The 20,112-nt window shown below is 40.4% G+C and overlaps 1 long non-coding RNA gene across 1 annotated transcript in view; it reads right to left on the bottom strand.

Moving 5' to 3' along the window:
- Positions 1-18,998, bottom strand: part of LOC138793794 (uncharacterized) — a 31,956-nt gene extending 12,958 nt beyond the window's left edge. The window contains exon 1 of the long non-coding RNA XR_011363351.1: positions 18,875-18,998. This is a non-coding gene — a long non-coding RNA (uncharacterized lncRNA). The remainder of the gene's footprint in view (positions 1-18,874) is intronic.
- Between the last annotated feature and the right edge of the window lie 1,114 nt (positions 18,999-20,112).

Raw genomic sequence — 20,112 nt, 5'->3', positions numbered from 1 at the left:
AGATTTAGAAGTTATAACAACACTTTTAGGACACTTTTAGACACTTTTAGGAGAATTCTGGAAAAAGTGAAAGGCCGAAGATGTCTGGAAATTCTGTAAACATGTTATTGTCTGTCCCAAGTGGAAAAAATGGGAAAGTGGTCCACTCCAATTAAAGACATTACTTGGAAGTCATTGGATTGTACTATACTGTATTCACCTACAAAGTCTGCAGAGTGCCTGTATAGAACTGATATCTACCAGTACATGGTCAATGTATGGTGCTAATATTAGTATTTGCATAGTAGTTTTATTTTTAGTAGCAGTATGATAATATTAATGAGTCAATATGAAGTGGTAGTGAAGGACTCATGGTGTGGTGGCCTTACTTGCCTTGTATAGTAGCATTATTGGTTATCGTAGAGTGGTCAGAGAGTACATAGTGTTTTTACAGTGAAATTGTGTTTATTTAGTTGCAACATGGTAATATTCAGTCACTATGTAGTGGCAATGATCATAGTATGAATATATCATTTGAGCCTTGTATAGGCACCATTGTTAAAATTGAGCCTTGTTTAGTGCATTGTGTCAGAAACAATGTGGAAGTAACCTTTACTGTATGATGATAATATTGGATAATAGTATAGCTGTGTCATGTGATAACTTTATGTATATTTGAATTACTTTTTTGTCTGTGGTGTAAAGACTGGAGTTGTGGATCCGCTGTACCACCGCAGCGCAGTCTAAGGGGCCCCTGGTCTTCACTAGTGCCCACCACAAGCTGGGACGGACTTGCTGCAGCAGACGACCCTCAGGTTTCTTCCCCTTGCTTGGCTTGCTAACGCAGGTACAAAGCAGTACTGATGGCTGGAACTACAGGCAGCAGGAACAGGGCAGGAATCGTGGGCAGGAATCACAAAGAGCTGGGACAACACGCTTTGGTAAGCATGCAGAGGCTCCAACAAAGAAGAGCAGGTGCACATATTTATAGTAAGGAAAGAGGCGGCACTCCAATATAAAGTGAACAAAAAGTGGTGTTTATTCACCCAGTATGCAACGTTTCAATCTACTCGTTGAGATCTTTGTCAAGCATCTCAACGAGTAGATTGAAACGTTGCATACTGGGTGAATAAACACCACTTTTTGTTCACTTTATATTGGAGTGCCGCCTCTTGCCTTGTTTGTGAATTACCTTGGAACCTGGGTCTGGAACCTTGGGGCAGAGCACCCGACTTGAGCCTTGAGCCCACAGTGCCGTTTAGCAACCCTACATATTTCTCTATTTATAGTAAGGAGGTGTTTGGGTGCATAACCAATTAGGGACGTACTTTCCCTTTAAATCTGTGACTGCAGGGAGCCACGGTGAGGCGCCCCCAGGGGCCGAAGAGGATGCAGCGATAGGCCTGGCATACGGGCCCCAGCATCCACATGGGGGAGGGGCAGAAAAAGCGAGTGCAGGGGCCTGGAGCACGAGACACCGCCGCAACCCTAACATGTGGTGCTGGGGGCGGGCGTGCCTTGGGCTTCTGCCCTGATCTAGAGTTTAGCACTGCAGTACTCTGTGCACCGCCTTTTTTTAACTATAACTGTGTTTGTAAAATATTTTAGCTTTGTAACACCATTGTGAAGGTAATGTATTACTTATATCACTTCATGGGGAAAAAATTCTGTTTTCTACTCTATCGCTGAACCATTATATTCTATTAAAGGCTGAGTGGTACCCTTCATACCCAGTATCAGATATACTGTATATGCAATACTGCCTAATTGGGCTTTTTCATTTTTTTTTTTTTTTTCCCAGAAGCAGTCAGTAAAATAAATGCACGGTATAGTGCTATATTGTCCTGTAATAATAGATGGGATTGATGCACTGCTTTTCTGCTTTGCTGAATCTCAGATCAAGCCAAGCAGCAGGTAGCCTCTCCACTGCTGTCTGCAACAGTAGCACATACAATTTATAATGTAGCAGTGATATTGGTGGAGAGTGCGTAAATGACAATAAATGAATGAACCTTTTGATGGATGTCGGCTATAACTGCAACAGGTTCTTCTCTGAAGCGAGTTAGGATTCTGTGGGCCAAGCCACCTGATCACCAGATCTAGACCTTCATGCCAGGGTCACAAGTTCCCCTTCAGAAGCCATCTCTAGCCTCTATCGTTCTCAGGCTGGTCATCAAACCTTGGACATCCAATATCAGTTAGGTCACAAAGTACTTTGCAGGTGTACTACGAATCCCAGCAATCCAATGTAGTACAGCAGGACCACCAGCCCCAAAATCAAAAAAGAGTACACTGAGCACTTCTTAGGGGTCTGTATGCAACACCTAATGTCCCCTTTCTGCCAGCAGCCGGTCATCACAGTGTGCTGGTTAAATCGTGATAGCAGCACTGCAAGTCCCAGCCAGCAGTCTGTAGTAATAGTATTAATAAAAGCTTTGAAGCCCTGAAAAGGGCTGTTTGTTTATATTGCTAGTATATACCCTGCCTACTGGAACGCTAAATCCTATACTGATACTCTCCCTGACCAGCAGCAGCTCTGTCCCTGATCTCTCACAGCATGCGTCTGAAGCGAGCACTGCCGGCGCCGAGTTTTATATGGCAGGGTCATCTGATCTGGCCAACCAATCGCTGCTATCTACATGTATGGATCCAACGTGATCGCAGGATGTACCAAAGAGTCTCCTGCATGTTTATTGGCTGAGAAAAAGCGCGCAAACTTACAGGAAATGGATGATGAGATTTCATCGAGTATCGCGAGATGCTCGTCTGAGTAACGAGTACCATTGAGTACCCTAATACTCGATCGAGTACCAAGCTCGGACGAGCATGCTCACTCATCACTAATTAAAATGCATGTGCCAATTTGCTAACCTGCTAAAATAATTCTTAGATTTCTCCATATTGATTAATGCGGGATAGTTTAATGTTTGTGTAATATTTGAATACTAATATACTCGCTACACCATTTATTCTGTGTTGTGTCATGCAAACTGAATGGATTCTAGATTCAAGAAACCATTATTTAATGGTAAGGGGGGAATAAAAGTAAAAAGTAAAATGTATTAGAATAAAATAAAAAAATATAGTGGTAAGCAATAATAATTACCCTTTTTCCAATAAAGCCATGTTATAATATTTAAAAAAAAACATACATAATAGGTAATAATTGTCACATTTGTAACTGCCTGTACTATATACTATAGAACTATGAAAAAAAATTCATTCTGTTATATTGCTTAAGGGATCCGCGGATCTGCATACATGTATTTCAATCATTTCGAGTTATAGTCAGACTTAGAAAGTCGTAAGAACCGTGGATCCACAACATAAATAGTGGCAGTAAATACATCATTACCCGCGAATGCCATTTAGTATTATTACACATCAAAGCAGCAGAACCAATGTACAGTACTGGTATGGGACAGGGGAACTGCCAAAATCCACAACACCTCTACGTCATGAAGATGACAGGAGGAGGTGGGTACACAAGTACGGGAAAGTCTGGCTGATGCTGCAAGCCAAATCACCACTATACTGTAGCGTTGAAAAAAAAAGGCAAATTTGGTCAGCTCTCCTAGAACACCATTCACACTAGGCAGGAGTACGTTGCTATAGCTGAAGTTGCAAACACACAAAAACACAAAAAAATGCAACAGCTCACCGCAATGGCAAGATAGAGACCCACTACAGACATGAAAATAGTTAAAAGCAGCCCCCCCAACTGCCAAAAAAAACTTCCACAAAAATAATGAGGCTCTTAGTTACCATTTGAAAATGGTGTAAACTACCCCACCACGTTACGGTGGCCTCATACACGGGACAGTCCTACACTGTACTATGGCCTCTCCATGGCATGAAATACGCCTATGCTCTGGGCATGCAAGATCTGTCTTATACCGTAAGACAAGTCATTACACCACCTGGATGGGATAGGTGGAGTGCACGACCAGGTAGAGGCTGTAGCGGTGTTTAGAAGGGGCGGAGTCACAGTGCCGCTGTTAATGAAAAGGTTAGGGCAGTGCTGTTACAAAGGGGCATATCACTGTCTGGTGAGCATGGCAATGAAGTCTTAATTATAGCAGAAAGATACATAAAAACAACAAATTGATATAATTAAACAGATGACATAACTTAATAAATAGAAGAAAAAATAAGCAACTTTGCGCTCTCTAAAAAGATATGGTTTGAAAACATAAACCTAACAAATAAACTCAATGTAGCAACTATGTGATGCTGAGTCTATGGACATGGATGCATACTTTAAGTCCATACATAATGTTCAACTATGAGTGATGATAAAAATATAATATATGTAACTAAAAATTAAACCCAAAACTTAGTGTATTTAATGGTATGCCCCACAGAGATATATACAACTGGCATATATATATATATATATATATATATATATATATATATACACACACATAAATAATATATATAAACGAATAGAGCAGTCAGCAAGCTGCGGAGGGCTATGTTCACACAACGTCAAAAATATTAAAAAGGCGTCCGATTTTCATATTTAAAATAACGTTAGTTTTTGCTGAGATTTTACTGACTGCAATGCAATGAAGTCAATGGAAAGACGGACGTCCAAAGCACACAGCGTATTGAATAATGGACGTTTTTGCCACAGGCGTCAAAATAATGAACTTGATAATTATTTTCGGACATCTTTTGCAAACAGCGGAGGTTTTTTATTTGTAGTTCACACACAGTTTTCCTTTTGTCACCGTTCTGTCTCAGTTTTTACTATTAAATTCAATGGACTTTCCAATTAAGCCACAGCCAAAGTCCAATTAGTAACCAAACTAGTATAATGTACAAACACCCGTCAGTGCACTAAGGGGAGGTCAGGCTGTTAAATAACGTCCGTTATTTTACACTCAAAATGACGGACGTCATTTTAAACGGAGATGAAAAGATGTTGTGTGAACATAGCCTACAGCACCAACTTCATCACAACCTTCACTAGTGACAATAGGGAAATGAGGTCCATTCTGTCTAAACACTGGTCTGAGCTAAAACTGGACCCTTTCCTTAAGGGTGCCTTCACACATACCATATCGCTGCGTATTTATCGCACCGAACTCGCAAGAAAGTAGCTGCGTTTTTTGTGGTGTTGAACTCGCATGTGAAAAACAAAATACTCGCATGTAAAAATTGCACCAAACACGCAGCAATAATACACATACATTGACTTGATAGCAATCAGTATCGCTGCGGATTTATGTGCGAGAAACTCGCAGCGATAAGTACGCAGCGATATGGTATGTGTGAAGGCACCCTTAAGATATTTTGCCAGAGCAACCAAGGGCCACATTTAGGAAAGCACGCTTCTTGAAAAGTATATTGGCTCAGCATTTTCAGAGGTTGAGAAGGCGAGAGAATTATTGGATTTTTAAACTTAAGACTCTCATTCCACAGGATTTAAATGAGTATATGGAGTATGTGTGATATACTAAGCTCTATGTGGTATTATCCCCCTCTTTTTTCTTCTGTACTTGTTGTGCGGATCCTCCATTGCAAGTTTAGTGTCGCATACACATACTTAATTGTTTTATGTTTTTTTTTAATGTACTTTTTATGTGTTTTATACTTATTTACAGTACGTGGGGATATATTTAGTTTTCATGCTGCTAGTTTATCTTTTATTCACATTGCAGTATATATATATTATTTATTTATATCATGTATTTTATTATTATACATCTATTCTTTTATATATATATATATATATATATATATATATATATATATATATACATACAAAGAAGCGGTCTGTGGAGCTCAGAGTTCAGTGTTTTGTTGATTTATTTTTTATTGCCCCTGGTAGCCAAAATCCTACTCCACACTGACGAGGGGCAGATACCCTGAAACTTCAGTCTGTGGATGGATGCCTAGCCTTGGTAACCCTTGTCTTATGTCGTTATACTCGCCACAGAGTTAGACTTTGACTTATAGGGGCCACCCTGGTGTTTCCCTATTTAGGTCCCAAAGCTCGCAACAGAGTGAGGACCTGAGGGACTACTTATCAGGGTGGTTTGGTGCTCTCCCCACTAGGAGGCACCCCTTGGCAACTGGCTTCCTTTCTTTTTTTTTTTGCACATATACTAGAAGCCCCCCTGAGGGACTTCTAGTATAGCCACATTGATCTCTCATAGAGATCTACGCAGTATAGTAATACTGCATAGATCAATGAGATAGGCACTCTATTGCTTTTGGCTGCTGCAGGCAAAAACTGTAGATTGCCAAGCTGTGATCAGAGACATTATGGCGCAGACTCCAGCCAGTGCCGGACGCAGGGATCGCCCCTCCGCCATCGCATCGCCGGGGGGGGGGGGGCGATCCACCCACTAGACACCAGGGATTCGGCTGCAATAAGTATTCAGATGCAGCTGTCAACTTTGACAGCTGCATCTGAAGACTTAATTAGTGGGCACGGCGATCGGACCGCTAATAGCTGCAGTCCCATGCTACAAGCGGCACCAGGGATCGCAGTGGTTCAGAGCGGGGCCGCCGTGCGGACCCCCTCTGAACGCCCATAGAGACTGCTGGACGTACAGGTATGCCCAGGGCCTTCTAGGGGTTAAAGGGGTTGTCCAGCAAAAATCTTTTTCTTTGAAATCAAATTTGAAATCTTTTTTCATCTGCCTTCACATTTCAGGGATGCCCACATGGGCAGTTTATTTCTGTACGCACTTCCTGTAAAGTACACAAAGTAACAACACCAGCAAGGAAAGAAGATTAGAAAAATAAGGAAAATGCTTGCCTCACCAGACTGGGCTCAAATTTCAAACCATCTAAAGAATATATGGGAGACAGCACTTTAAGGCCGGGTTCACAAAACGTTAAAAACACAGCCGTATTTCATAACAACGGCTGTATTTGCACAAACAACGGTCGTTGTTATGAAATGCGGTCGTGTTTTTTACGTAGTGTGAAAAAGTGAAAAAAAAATCTTTGGCTTTATTCACACCCCTATGATGTTTTGGCTAAACACACTAGCCTCCCTGTTGTGGACTATTTTATATCTGAGGAAGAGGACACATGTCCTCAAAACGCGTCACAAATGTGCTTTTTTTTACTTAAGAAATTTCTACATTTTATCTATTTGGACACCTTGATTGTCTTCTTTTGGACAGCGCTGACCTAGATTACCATATTTCTTCTTCATTTTCTACCTATCATTTGCACATGCCCCTTTGGGAATAACCCATGGTTATGGTACAGTCAGCCTAGCAGTCCATCAGAGGGTCAGATCTGCAAAGCCATTGCATCCCATTGCTGTGTTGGTTTCACCACCTGGACCTGTCATTACCCTCTCATTGAGGAGAGATATACACAAAGCCCAAGGGCCATATAGTTGGGTGCCTTTTCACCATTCAGTCTCTTTTTCCTCTTACAAGGTGCCTGTCTGTTTTCTCAACCTTTAATACACTGTGTGCATTGGGCGGCCATCATTCCATTGATTTCAATGCATTACATTGGCTTCAGTTATAATTTGGCAGTAATGAGCATCATTTTTACTGAGTGTGAACATAGCCTCAAAAGTGCCAAAAAATGATTGAAAGTTCCTAAATGTATCCCAACTTATATTATGCAAAGGAAGAAAATCATAAAAAAAAGTCATACGAATTGGATATCACCATAATCATACTGACCCGCATGGTGTTGGTTATTCCAAAGGGGAATGACAAAACTAAGAATGACTAATATTTTTCATCTTTCCTGCCTAAAAACTGTAATAAAAAAAGGATCAGAAAGTTGTATGTAGAAGAACCAATAAAAAATACAGTTTGTTCCACAAAAAAATAACACTTACCATAATCAAAGCCCTCATTGTAATAAAAAAAAAAAAATTCCTACAGTTTTATATCAAGATTAAATTTTATGACATTTTGAAAGGATAGATAAGTGATTGGTGGGGGGTTGTGACCCAGACTGATCATGAAAATGTGCCACTTTGAGAATGAAGCACTCATTCGTATACACACTTAACCATTACTCCACTTACACACTACGAGACTGCTCAAGTAAGTCGGGGGGCTGTATGCCACTATCTTATCTGCTTTCACTATGAGACTACTAGAGCTTGAATGGAGTGTCAGTGTGCAACACTGAGGACCCTGATACTTCTTGTCAGCGGTTTTCCAGAAGTCAGATCCCTGTTGAGCACTTGTCACCTCTCCTATAGATTGGCGATAAGTTGTAATCTTGGGATAAACCTTTTAAGTGTTTTCATATTTGGGCTATGTTCACACTGCGTATGAATCCGTCCGTAGATCGTACGCCGCCATATATATGCGGCTGAAACCCGTAGTACAGTTATGCTTCCCTAGCTTGTTTTGAAGCTATCTGAGGCAGGTCATTTACTTGGAAATCTTCGCCCAGCCCCGTAAACCACACAGAACCTTTTGGATCGAAAAATAAAGTTTAATTTGGCTGAAATAAGTACTTTGTACGGGACCGCATGGAAATCCATCCTCAAACAATGGTCTTGTTCATTTTTCACGGCGCCGTATACGATCCGGCCGTAAGCTCATACGTAGTGTGCATTGTGCGGGTCTATATCGTATACTTTCAAGCGAACGCATCCACCTCAAAACTATGTGCGTATATTCGCGATTCGCACTACGGACGGATTCATACGCAGTGTGAACATAGCCTTGTATTGTATAAAAGTAGTAAAAATAATAAAAAGCTGTAACATTATAGAAAACAATATAAATTCGGAATCTCAAAACTGGCTTAAGTTTCCGGGGTGCGTGTCTTGGGTGGCACAAGTGGCAGGTGACATATAAGTCACTGAAATTACATATATGAAAAAATTGTTAGTAGTTTCCTCTCTACTGGTACCTCAGGGGTTATACATGTGGAACATGATTTGAGATTGAGATTTGAGAGTGCTGCACTGGAAGCTAACAGTGAGATGAGTTTATTTATTTATTTATTTATTTAATCAATTATCTTTATTTTATGTGAGAATTCCAGAACAAACCGGAACAATGACCAGCAGTTAAACAATCCTTGCCGAGATAGTAAACCAAGTTGAGAAATTGTAGAAACAAACGCAAGCTTCTGGTACATCTACAAAGTAGTCAATGAAACAGCGAACAATAACGGTAACAATCTTTTCACCATGAAAGATGCATATACATGGTCTCAAAGTAGTCAGCATGCTGCCAGTGATGTCTAGGTGGAAAGTAATTCCCAAAAGGCTCTTGATCAGTGTAGACAAGAGAGGCGAAAAGAGAAAGGAAACCAGGACTTGTGATGAGCAAACATCCCAATGTTCAGGTTCATATCCCGAACACAAACATAAAAAAAATGATTGTGATCGGTTCGTGTTCATGTTTGCTGAACAGTCACGAACGAATAGCAAACAAACAGTAGGAGCGTACATTTCGGTCTACACACGCGTACAGATTATCAGGTGCAAATAGTAAATTGTGCAGTTGCGTTCCCATTTCATTTGCATTTATTTGCGTACAGATTGCGTATGATTTGGTCTAGAGCTACGCACATGCATACAGAGTATCAGGTGCTAAGCGTAAATTACACGGTTGCGTACATTCGCAAGTTTTAATTTGTTCGAAAATGATCGTTATCAACATTCCAATGATCAAACAAATTGTTCATGATCGGCGAATATGAGCAATTAGCGTACATACATACAAATATTTTAAGAACATGTTTGCTCATCACTAACCAGGAAAGGAACAGGCTGAGTAGGAAAGGTTGGGAGAGGAAAATGGGTGGGCCACTTCACAGCCACTCAACTCGCTGCAGCTTGTAAGGGGCTGCTGGGGGTTGGGTGGAAGGGAGGGGGGTCGTCTGCAGTAAACTAATTTGAGTGTGATATATAGAAACCAGCCAGGGCTTCCATAATTTTAGATACTTATCATGGGATCTATTAGCTCAGCTGACCAGTACCTCAAACCGGATGAGTATAGCTTGCTACCTAGTCATTTTTTGAATAAGGTGCAAGTCTAAAAAAATCTTTTTTTAAGTATCCTGATTTTTCTGATTTGTGCCATTTTACCGTTACTATGTCCTTGTACACTCTATCATTGTCAAATCGGTGCTTGCAGTGTCAAGGAAAGGTCAGGCACAATTGATAGCTTTCAGAAGAAATAACGGAAAAACACCACAACAACAAGTTCCAAGATAAACCCCAGCATTATCTTATAAAGAATGCAAATATTCACAAGACCAAATGTCAGATGAGCTGATATATATCCCCATATCTAGCACATACATCCCCAATCACATATGTTAACTCGCCACTATATTTATAAAGCTTCAATAAACTGTGGCAGAACACTGTAAACTGCAGCTAGAAAGACATTAGAAGCGAAGTAAAACATTTGCAGATAAAGGCCTCAGATGTCTGCAGTGAGCATACGCATACACTAACTCTCCCAAGTCCTCAGGCAAGGCATCGTTCCTGCCCTGACAGGCCGGGATAAATATTTCATGAATTCAGAGTGGAAGAGCTTTAAAAATTTAAACAGCACAGGGGAGCGTAACAAGATGGGCATGCTCTCATAACAGTTTTTTAACCACAGCCAGATTGACAAACAAATCATTGAAGGAGAGAAGGGGGGAAATAAAGAGATAGCAGGTTTCGGAGAAGAGCCAATGTTAGAGGAAATTCAGAAGCGGTCGCGTTGAAATGCTGCTGCCTTTCTGTTGAAGAGGAAATATACCGGTAAAAATAATACCAGCCAAATATGGTTTTGCAGGACACTAAAAATGTTTAGCTACCTGCAGTGATTTCTGAGTGCGCAGTCTGCGAGCCTGAAAACTACCTTGATATTAGTGTAAGAAATTTTACTACCACTGTTACCAAGCCATGCATATAAAAAGCAACGCATACACCTCGAGAAGCCTTGAAGTGCAATTACATAATGTTTATAATACATCCTAATTATTTCTGCCACCGCTCTAATTAGACAAAACAATGAGCTAATCATGAATTACAGAAATCATATAATTAGCTTTTATATTTTCTGTTTTTTTCTTTTGTATCCTCAAATGTTATTGCCAGTTTCATGTCTTTTGTAACGGAATTCGAAGGAACACTCTCTGCTGGGTATCAATCTCCGGATGAGGCCATGTTTTCGTGCTGAGAAATGTACAATGATGCAGAACAGTAATGAACAAAAAAATAATAATATCATAATTATATCTGGTGCCTGTAGATTGAAGAGAAAAGCAAAGTTTAAAGGAAAAGGGGTTACCTAGATTTTTTTTTTTTTTTTTTTGCTGATTAGCCCAGATACTGAAACGTTTATTGTTTCTTATCGGCTTCTATTTGCTGATTATTAACCAGTTAAGGACCAGGCTAATTTTGGCCTTATAGGTGTACTCTGGAGATTTTCATTTATTTATTTATTTTTATTAATACATTGTTATGTTACTTTGTAATATAACAACATTGAATATTTTTTTTTCCCAGTACTGCTCCACTACCATTGGGCAGTAGCAGTAAGTTGTGACATGAGTCTCTGCTGGTAAAGAAACAGAAAAAACGCAAGGCAGAGCGCCTCATAGCATGACACTGTGTAGATAGGTAGCAATCATGCAGGACGAGAACACATAGGTTTAGGCTCACCTGATGTAGTTGTGATAAGCCACAACCACTATGAAGCGCATCAAAGGAACACTGTAAAATGGTCGCTGCTGGGGACTCTCAACCGCAGACTCTAAGGTGTGCGTGGTCAATTGCAAGATCCAGGGAACAAAAAGGAGATATTGTCCTCGCGCAGACCATATGTGAAATATCTAGTTTATTGATACATAAATATCCATAGGTTCTCTGAGTCTCTGCTGTCACCAATGTTCCTGTCGGGAACTGCAAAGCTGTCTAAACCCTGAAGTTCCCTAACCCTACTCTGAAGGGTCTGCTCATAAGAGCTGCTGCACAGCACTACACAGAGCAGGGTCCCATCAACCCTCCCATGTACTGTAGTATATTCTTACAGTAGCCAGGGGTGGCTGCCAGACACGATTGCTGTGTGCGACAGCCTTACTACAGTGAGCAGTAATTGCTATCACCGCTCACTATGATAGTGACTAGTGGTGATAGCTGTGCTCATTTCTCAAATTTGAGCTGTCTTACTCTATGTGCCAACAGTTTTGTCTTGCTTTAACTCATCCATGTGATTTTGAGATTTGTGACACAATGAGGGAGATTTATCAAAGGGTGTAAAATTTAGACTGGTGCAAACTTGCCACAGCAACCAATCACAACTCCTCCTTCCTTTCACCAGAGCTGGAAGCTGAGCTGTGATTGGTTGCTGTGGCCAGTTTGCACCAGTCTAAATTTAACACCCTTTGATAAATCTCCCCCATTGTACTTCATGTTAGTGATCAAATTTTAATTAATGCCTTTAGCGATAATTTGTGGGAAAAAAATAAAAATGGCGGGGCTCAGAAGGCAGCAAATATTTAGCACAGATTTTGATGGAACCATTGGGCACCATAGGTATTTGCCCCCTTGGTATCCATTTTAGAAATTACTCCCTCATAAAATAATTTCTTTTGAGCATGTCAATACCCCTTATTTGATTATAAATAGAGATGAGTGAACCTGGAGCATGCTCGAGTCAATCCGAACCCGAACCTTCGGCATTTGATTAGCGGTGGCTGATGAACTTGGATAAAGCCCTAAGGCTATGTGGAAATCATGGATATAGTCATTGGCTGTATCCATGTTTTCCAGACAACCTTAGAGCTTTATCCAAGTTCAGCAGCCCCAGATAATCAAATACCGAACATTCGGGTTCGGATTGACTCAAACCCAACCCCGGTTCGCTCATCTCTGAATATAAACTAATGTTACCGCACACAGCAGGGCTCAGAAGGAAAGGAGAGCCATTTTAGGACATACTTTGCAGAAATTGGTTTAGGGTACCATGTGCATTTTCAGTGCCTCTGCAATATGAATACCATGGAAAATGGAGAGTCAACAATGGTTGTTGTTTAGCATGTTCCTATGGCTAACATTGTAATATCAGCTGTAGGAGTGTTATTTTAGCTCAATATTGACTGCTGTCCCTTTGGATGTATCCTGTAATAAAATTTCATTGACTTTAAAGCAAAGGACGGGTCCAAAAAAATGTACTGCGCGTGAACAACTAAAAACATGATCATCATTTTTACGGCTGTAAACTGTAACTGTTATTCGCGATGTTGTGTAAACAATGGTCGTTGTTTGCATTGACTTTTACACAAATCATTTCATTATGAAAGGAACGGGCATTTTAAAAAGGAAAAACATATGTTGTGTAAACATAGCCTTAGGCCATAAAAATAAAAACTTACATCTTCTGTACATTTAGCTCAAAAATATCACAAAAAATCTACAGGGAAAATGCACCCTAAGGCTATGTTCACACTATGTATTTTTTACAATAAATACGGGCCATCATTGCAAGTTGCAACAACTTGCTGTTCATTGACAGCGGCCGATTACATTGCAGCCTATGGAACCAAGGCAGTAATGTATACACACTGTATACACTACGGCCAGGGTTTCTCTGGGGCTGCACAAAATAATTAATAGGTCTATTTTGTGCGGCTGCTATTCATTGAACAGCAGCCACACAAGATAGACTGTGCACACAATGTTAAGTACGGCTCCCGACCGTACTTTACATTGTGCTCTATGGCTAATTGGAGTTTAATTAAAGGGGTACTCCGGGCAAAATGTATTTTTAAATATGTTATTACATGAAGAAAGTTATACAAATCTTTAATATACACTAATTATGGGAAATTCACATATAGTGCTATTTCCCTCAATTCAGTAGATCAGGCAGGCTTTACTTCCTCAAAAAAAATGGGACGTCACGTCTCAAGTGTAGCTTTTGGCAGCGGGGTGCATGTAGAAGTATAGAAAGGGAATAGACGTCTATTCTCCCTCCCTGTGCTGGTCCCCCCTCCCTCTGTCCCACCCCCCTGCCCGGTCCTATTACACTTGCTGAAGTGGGGTGAGCACCCCAACTAGCCGCCCATCTTCCCCCTACCCATTCCCGGGAAGGAGCGCTCACCCTCAGCCCAGTGGGGTGAGCGCTCATGCACCTGCTCCAAATCTGCCCCCCTGATGTAAGCCGGCCGTCCGGTCCCCTGCAGAGCACTCATCTGAGCCGCCGCCGCCCGATCCCGTGCACGATGAAGCAAGCTGCTTGGCAGAAGGTGCAGCTGCTTTGGAGAAGATGCATGAACGCTCACCCCGCCGGGACCGGGCGACGAGTAAGCGCTTGTGCACAGGATGGAGCAGCCGGCTTACATCAGTGGCTGCAAGTCAGAAAATTCATGAGCGCTCACCCCACCGGGACGGGGCGGCGGGTGAGTGCTCTGCAGGGGACCGGGTGGCCGGCTTACATCAGGGGGGCAGGTTTGGAGCAGGTGCATGAGCGCTCACCCGCCGGGACTGGGCTGAGGTTGAGCGCTCCTTCACGGGAACGGGTAGGGGGAAGACGGGCGGCTAGTTGGGGTGAGTGCTCACCCTACTTCAGCAAGTGTAATAGGACCAGGCAGGGGGGTGGGATAGAGGGAGGGGGGACCAGCACAGGGAGGGAGAATAGACGTCTTTTCCCTTTCTATACTTCTACATGCGCCCCCTGCCGGAAGCTACACTTGAGACGTGACGTCACATTTTTTTTTAGGAAGTAAAGCCTGCCTGTTCTACTGAATTGAAGGAAATAGCACTATATGTACATTTCCCATAATTAGTGTATATTAGAGATTTGTATAACTTTCTTTATGTAATAACATATTTAAAAATACATTTTGCCCGGAGTACCCCTTCAAGTTGAAGTCATGTTCACCCAGCCGATACAGTAGCATCAGCCAAGAGAACATCTGAGACATCCATTGTTGTTTGACACGTCCAACACCGGGCGTGTCAAACAACAGCCCATGTTCATACAGCATCTGAACATGTGTTTTTCATGTATGAAGTATTCAAGTATGGCGGTAACCAATATGCAAACATATACTGTTGCACACAACAGGGATCAGAAGGAAAGAAACATATTTTTTCGAAATATTTTGCTGAACTGGTTATGCACAACCCTTGAGGTACCAGTACAATGGGGATGTCAGACAAGCGACCCCATTTTGGAAACCACACCCCTCAAGGAATTTATTTAGGTTTGCACTGAGCATTTTTCATCCATACTACAGAATTGCACTTTTTCCATATATACGCCATTTCAGTGCATCATGTGTTGTGCCCAGCTTGTGCCCCTGGAGTTGCATTCCCCATGAATTTAGGCCTTTAGGTCATTAAATTTATATTGTTTTCTATGATTTTACTACTTTTGCAAAGTAGAAACACCTAAAGACATTATTCCGAGACCATTAGAATTATTTTATAATATAGATAGTAAATTTGGAAATTAGAAAGGAAAATCACAACAAATTCTTAAAAATATGATTTACATAAAACTTGATCAACCCAACAGCTCATTTTCTCATAAAGCATTCCCTTTAAGCAATATTTGGTAAATTGATGATAATTTATATATAAAATCTAATCTTGTAATGCAAATTATATGTGGTTACATCCTAGATCCTTTGTAATAACACATGAAATCGTAAAATATATTTATATGGTCATATGAAGGGAAGGAAAATACGGTAGTAATGATGTATTATTGACTAAAGTTCATTAGAAAGAAGATGGATATGTGTCATCATAAAGGCTCATGCACACAGGCGTATTGCTGTTACATACAATCTCAGTGTTATACACAGATGAAATACAGTTCTTACAGATGTTATAGGACTATACAATAGCTCTAAAAGAACTTCAAATTTTATATTACAAAATCTGAAAATCAAGACATACCAAGTTGTACAAAAAAGTACACCCCCAGAAACATTGCCCTTAGGGGAAAATGTGTCCATCATACAGTTGCAGGTTTTTTTTGTTGTTGTTGTTTTTTTTTACTGTGCATAGTGCAACTTATCAGGCAACACTTTTTATTCATTGCTATGTCCCCCACTAAAATGAACATTATTTGAAGCCCTCATTTCACACTAAAATCCCGTTGTGGGAACATAGTCTATGGCTATGGTCAAAAATGATGGCCATTTTTTATTGGACGGGCATCATTTAATGAGTCTCTGCAGAAGGTTTATGCTGTCCTATCTAAGGGTAGCATTTACTAGTGACAGATAAGCTGAACTGAATGATGGATCACTTACATTGGTGTGTGCACCTGATTCAGAGATCCTTCTGAATTACATGGACAATAAGTAGTCCTCTCCATTATGTCCATGAGCCCAGTAGTCCTGGATATTCATGAGAAACAGAAAACTCTGCCCACCAGCTGCTGATTGGCAGTTATCTATCCATGCTGTGTATAGGCAGTCAACTGTCAATCAGCAGCTGGGGGGCGGGAGATGGGAATTAGAAGAATCCTATTCTCCTGCATATTAGGAGAACAGCCAAACAGAATGATGTCAGTAATACATCAATCTGTTCAGCATTTATATCACTAGTTTATGTTGCCCTCATTTAAGGTGGCATAAACCTAGTGACAGATTCCCTTTAATGGCAAATAATAGCCCTTATTCTGGCTGTGTGTGAGCATAACCTTAATATGGAAATGAAACATCAATAAAATGCACAGACAGAAAATACATTTTTATGTCCTGCTTATATTATTGCTTACACGATGCAATATTGAGATGAAAATCAATGTACACACGGAAGGAAATACAGTATAGTGCACTAGCAACTTATTTTCTGGTGAGGTCATATGGAACCAATTGCAATTTTCTCTTACAGTTTTGTGCACAGGAAATTAAATTTGTCATTTTTCTGGGTTTAATTTTACTCTTTTCAGGGTCACAGTTACAAGGATATAGCAAAAATGACATTCATATTTCAAGAGCTACTCAAGCTAATATATTCCTATAGCTCATTACAGACATGGTAGCCTTTACAAATGACTGCAGGTAAAACACTAGCAGGGTTTGACTAAATAAATTGACAATTAGGCTGTATTGTGTGGAATGTATCAAAGGAGAATGGAATAACCTGTTACTTTATTCTCTAGTGGATTTTTATATGTTCCATCATGTCATGTGTCTGATTTTCATACCTTTGTTATGTTATTTACTGTAATTGTAAGCAGGTTATAAATTTCTAGCAATGCATCATATAGAATTATTATGTATTTGTCACTATTATCTATGAACAATACCCCAAATAAAAGTTGCTATTCAGAAAGCAGTGCATTCCAAAACATTAACATACAGTTATATGGCGTTGTCCCAGTCAGGGCCATATTACCAGCTGCTGCTGCCCTAGGCACTAAACCTGCAGACGCCCCATCTTCACTCACTAATCAGCATCATGATTTTCTAGTTTCTGAATATCATATTGATATCTGATCAGTCTTAGGCCGCATTCCCACATTTATAGTACGTCACCACATGCAGCCGAAACCAGACCCTCATACGTTAACCAATAGGCTTATGGCCAATAATCTTGGTAACAGAACATGACTACTGGGGAAGAAATGGGAGCCTGGTTTGGGTCACATGCATTTCTCTACATGGAGAAACATTGTCTGAATTGTGTTTTTCATGGTTTTTAACTATTTAAAGCATAAACAAATTCCACATTGAATCAAGGACTAAAGCAGTCTGCAAATTGTCTGAGGGAATTCTCACCACAGGATTGTTAGATTGGTAGGTAATGGCTCCAGGCATCACATTTACCACCGCCACACCAGACAAGACCAATACCACCATAGCAACCCCCCCCCCCCCCCAGAAAGAGGCCACTAGATTTAATGGTTGTTTCCTTCCCCCTGCTCCCTGGTGCTGCCCCTCTGCAAGGTGGTGCCCTAGGCATTGGACCATGGGTGTCTAGTGGTAAATATGGCCCTCGTCCCATGGGCCATGCCATCTGCAGTGGGAATTGTTCAGACAATAGTCACTGTGACCTATGTCAACCATTGGTGCCCAGCAAATGCTCCCTCCCCGACAGAAGATTCCATTGGCTGGATCAAATGTGTCCTGGGAGGAATTCTTTTGGTGTCAAAACAAACTTTAACTAGCAAAGAAAGGGACAGGTGAACCAAGCAATGAACAAATGTCTACATATGCACTTCTACAGTGGGGGAAATAAAAACTGTTACATTTTTAGACAGTATAAACTTATTCTAGACAGCCTAAGGCTCATACAGCATAAGATACCGGCCGTTCTGTGACCCGGCCATATCATGATTAATTCAAGATATATACGTTGTGTCAATATAGCCTAAGGCTAAGTTCCCGCAATGTCCTTTTTTGGCCATTTGACGCTAAATAGTGTCTTTTGTTTCATAATGACAGCGGTTATTGTACAAATAATGGCTGTCAGTCATGAAATAACAGCTTTTATTTGGTGTCAATTGGACAAAATTGTGGAAAGTGGGTAACATAGCTGAAGAATGCACCCAATGTTTATATGTGAATTGGGTTGTTTAAAAATCTTGTAAATTTCTAGCATGTTTAGTCTAAGTTTGCACCTTTTACACCCAAAATATATACCAAAATGGTGTCCAAAGCAATAAAGGTTTTCTATAGGGATTTGATACTGCTCTGACCAGTTCCTGTCATGGACAGAGGTGGCAGAAGAGAGCACTGTGTAAGAGTGGAGAGAATACACCACTTCCTGCAGGACATACGGCAGCTGATAAGTACTGGAAGGCTTAAGATTTTTTAAATAGAAGTAAATTTTATTTCTTTATAACTTTCTGAACTTTATAGAACTTTATAGAGTCTGGCAGAGGGATTATCACTTAGAATGTTAAATAGGGCCCATGCTGGGTATGTTGCAGCCTAATTAAAGTGAAAGTGTCACACACACACCCCTTACCCCTTCTCTGCACCATCCACATGCTTAGATGCAGCACATTCAATATATGCCTTCTTTCTGCTCTAAAATTGCTTCAGTTTATCAATGAACAGTAGCACTTAGATGGGGCTTTACAGCAGTTGGGCCATCTCTTCTATATGGACAGTGGCAGTTAGGCTCTATCTCCCAAGCGGGTAGAGTGCCTAACTGCCACCTACTGTAGACAAGTGTTATACAGGTATATATTGAATGTGCAGCATCTAAGCTTGTGGATGGTGCAAAGAACGGCACATAGCGTAAGGGGGGGGGGGGCAGTATCATTTTAAAGATCCATAAAAACATATTGCAATGAAAAATCAACATGCAAATTAATAACACTGATGCCGTTGTTAAAGAAAAAAAAAGTTATGTGAACAAAGATTTAACAAGGAAACAAGGACATTATTATTAGTGATGAGCGAATAGTGATATATTCGATATTCGTAGAATATCTTCCGAATATTCGAATATTCGATCGAATATTCAATCTCATTAAAGTCAATGGGAACAAGTATTCGATTATTGAAAAACATCTATTTGACCACTTGGAGGTAAAAACCGGAAGCTGGGGGATTTGAACGCTTATCGAATATTTATCGAATATTCAGCGAAATATTCGATAATATTCGATAGATCAAATACCTTTCTATTCGATCAAACAGTATTCTCTCATCACTAATTATTATATTGTTAGGGTGTTCTTCAAGGGGTCCACTTGAGTATACTGGATGGTTGTCAGATCAGAAAGAACATGGTGGACTGTGATAGATGCATTCAGCACAGAGACGGTGAATCTAAGCAGAAGCATAATTTATTTAATTTAATAATCTGCTTAGATACCCATCGCAGTGGGCGTATATACCTGAATAAGCATCTTTCACAAGAATTAGAATTTGCCATCATGTGACATCATGTAGCAGTCCAATTTATTGATTATATCTCTTACTTTTCATTAAACTTGTTTGCTTCAGCTCTCTTATTCCCTTATCAGTCCAGACTCCTCACAATCAGTAGAAACTTCACATATTAATTACTCATTAAACAGAATGTCATCTCCACCCGATACTTGACATAAAACCTGGTTAAGATGACCTCCACCTCATCTAAGCTAATTAACCATTCCCATCCCTGACAATGCTAAACAATAATCTTCCATACTTGGCTGATTACCAACTAATCAGGCCAATAATAATTTCATGTAATAGCGCATGTTGAAAGGT

Source organism: Dendropsophus ebraccatus, chromosome 5 (assembly GCF_027789765.1).
Source record: "Dendropsophus ebraccatus isolate aDenEbr1 chromosome 5, aDenEbr1.pat, whole genome shotgun sequence".
Lineage (NCBI taxonomy): Eukaryota > Metazoa > Chordata > Amphibia > Anura > Hylidae > Dendropsophus > Dendropsophus ebraccatus.
Note: the sequence above shows the minus strand (reverse complement) of the source record. Positions and strands in the feature narration are given on the sequence as shown.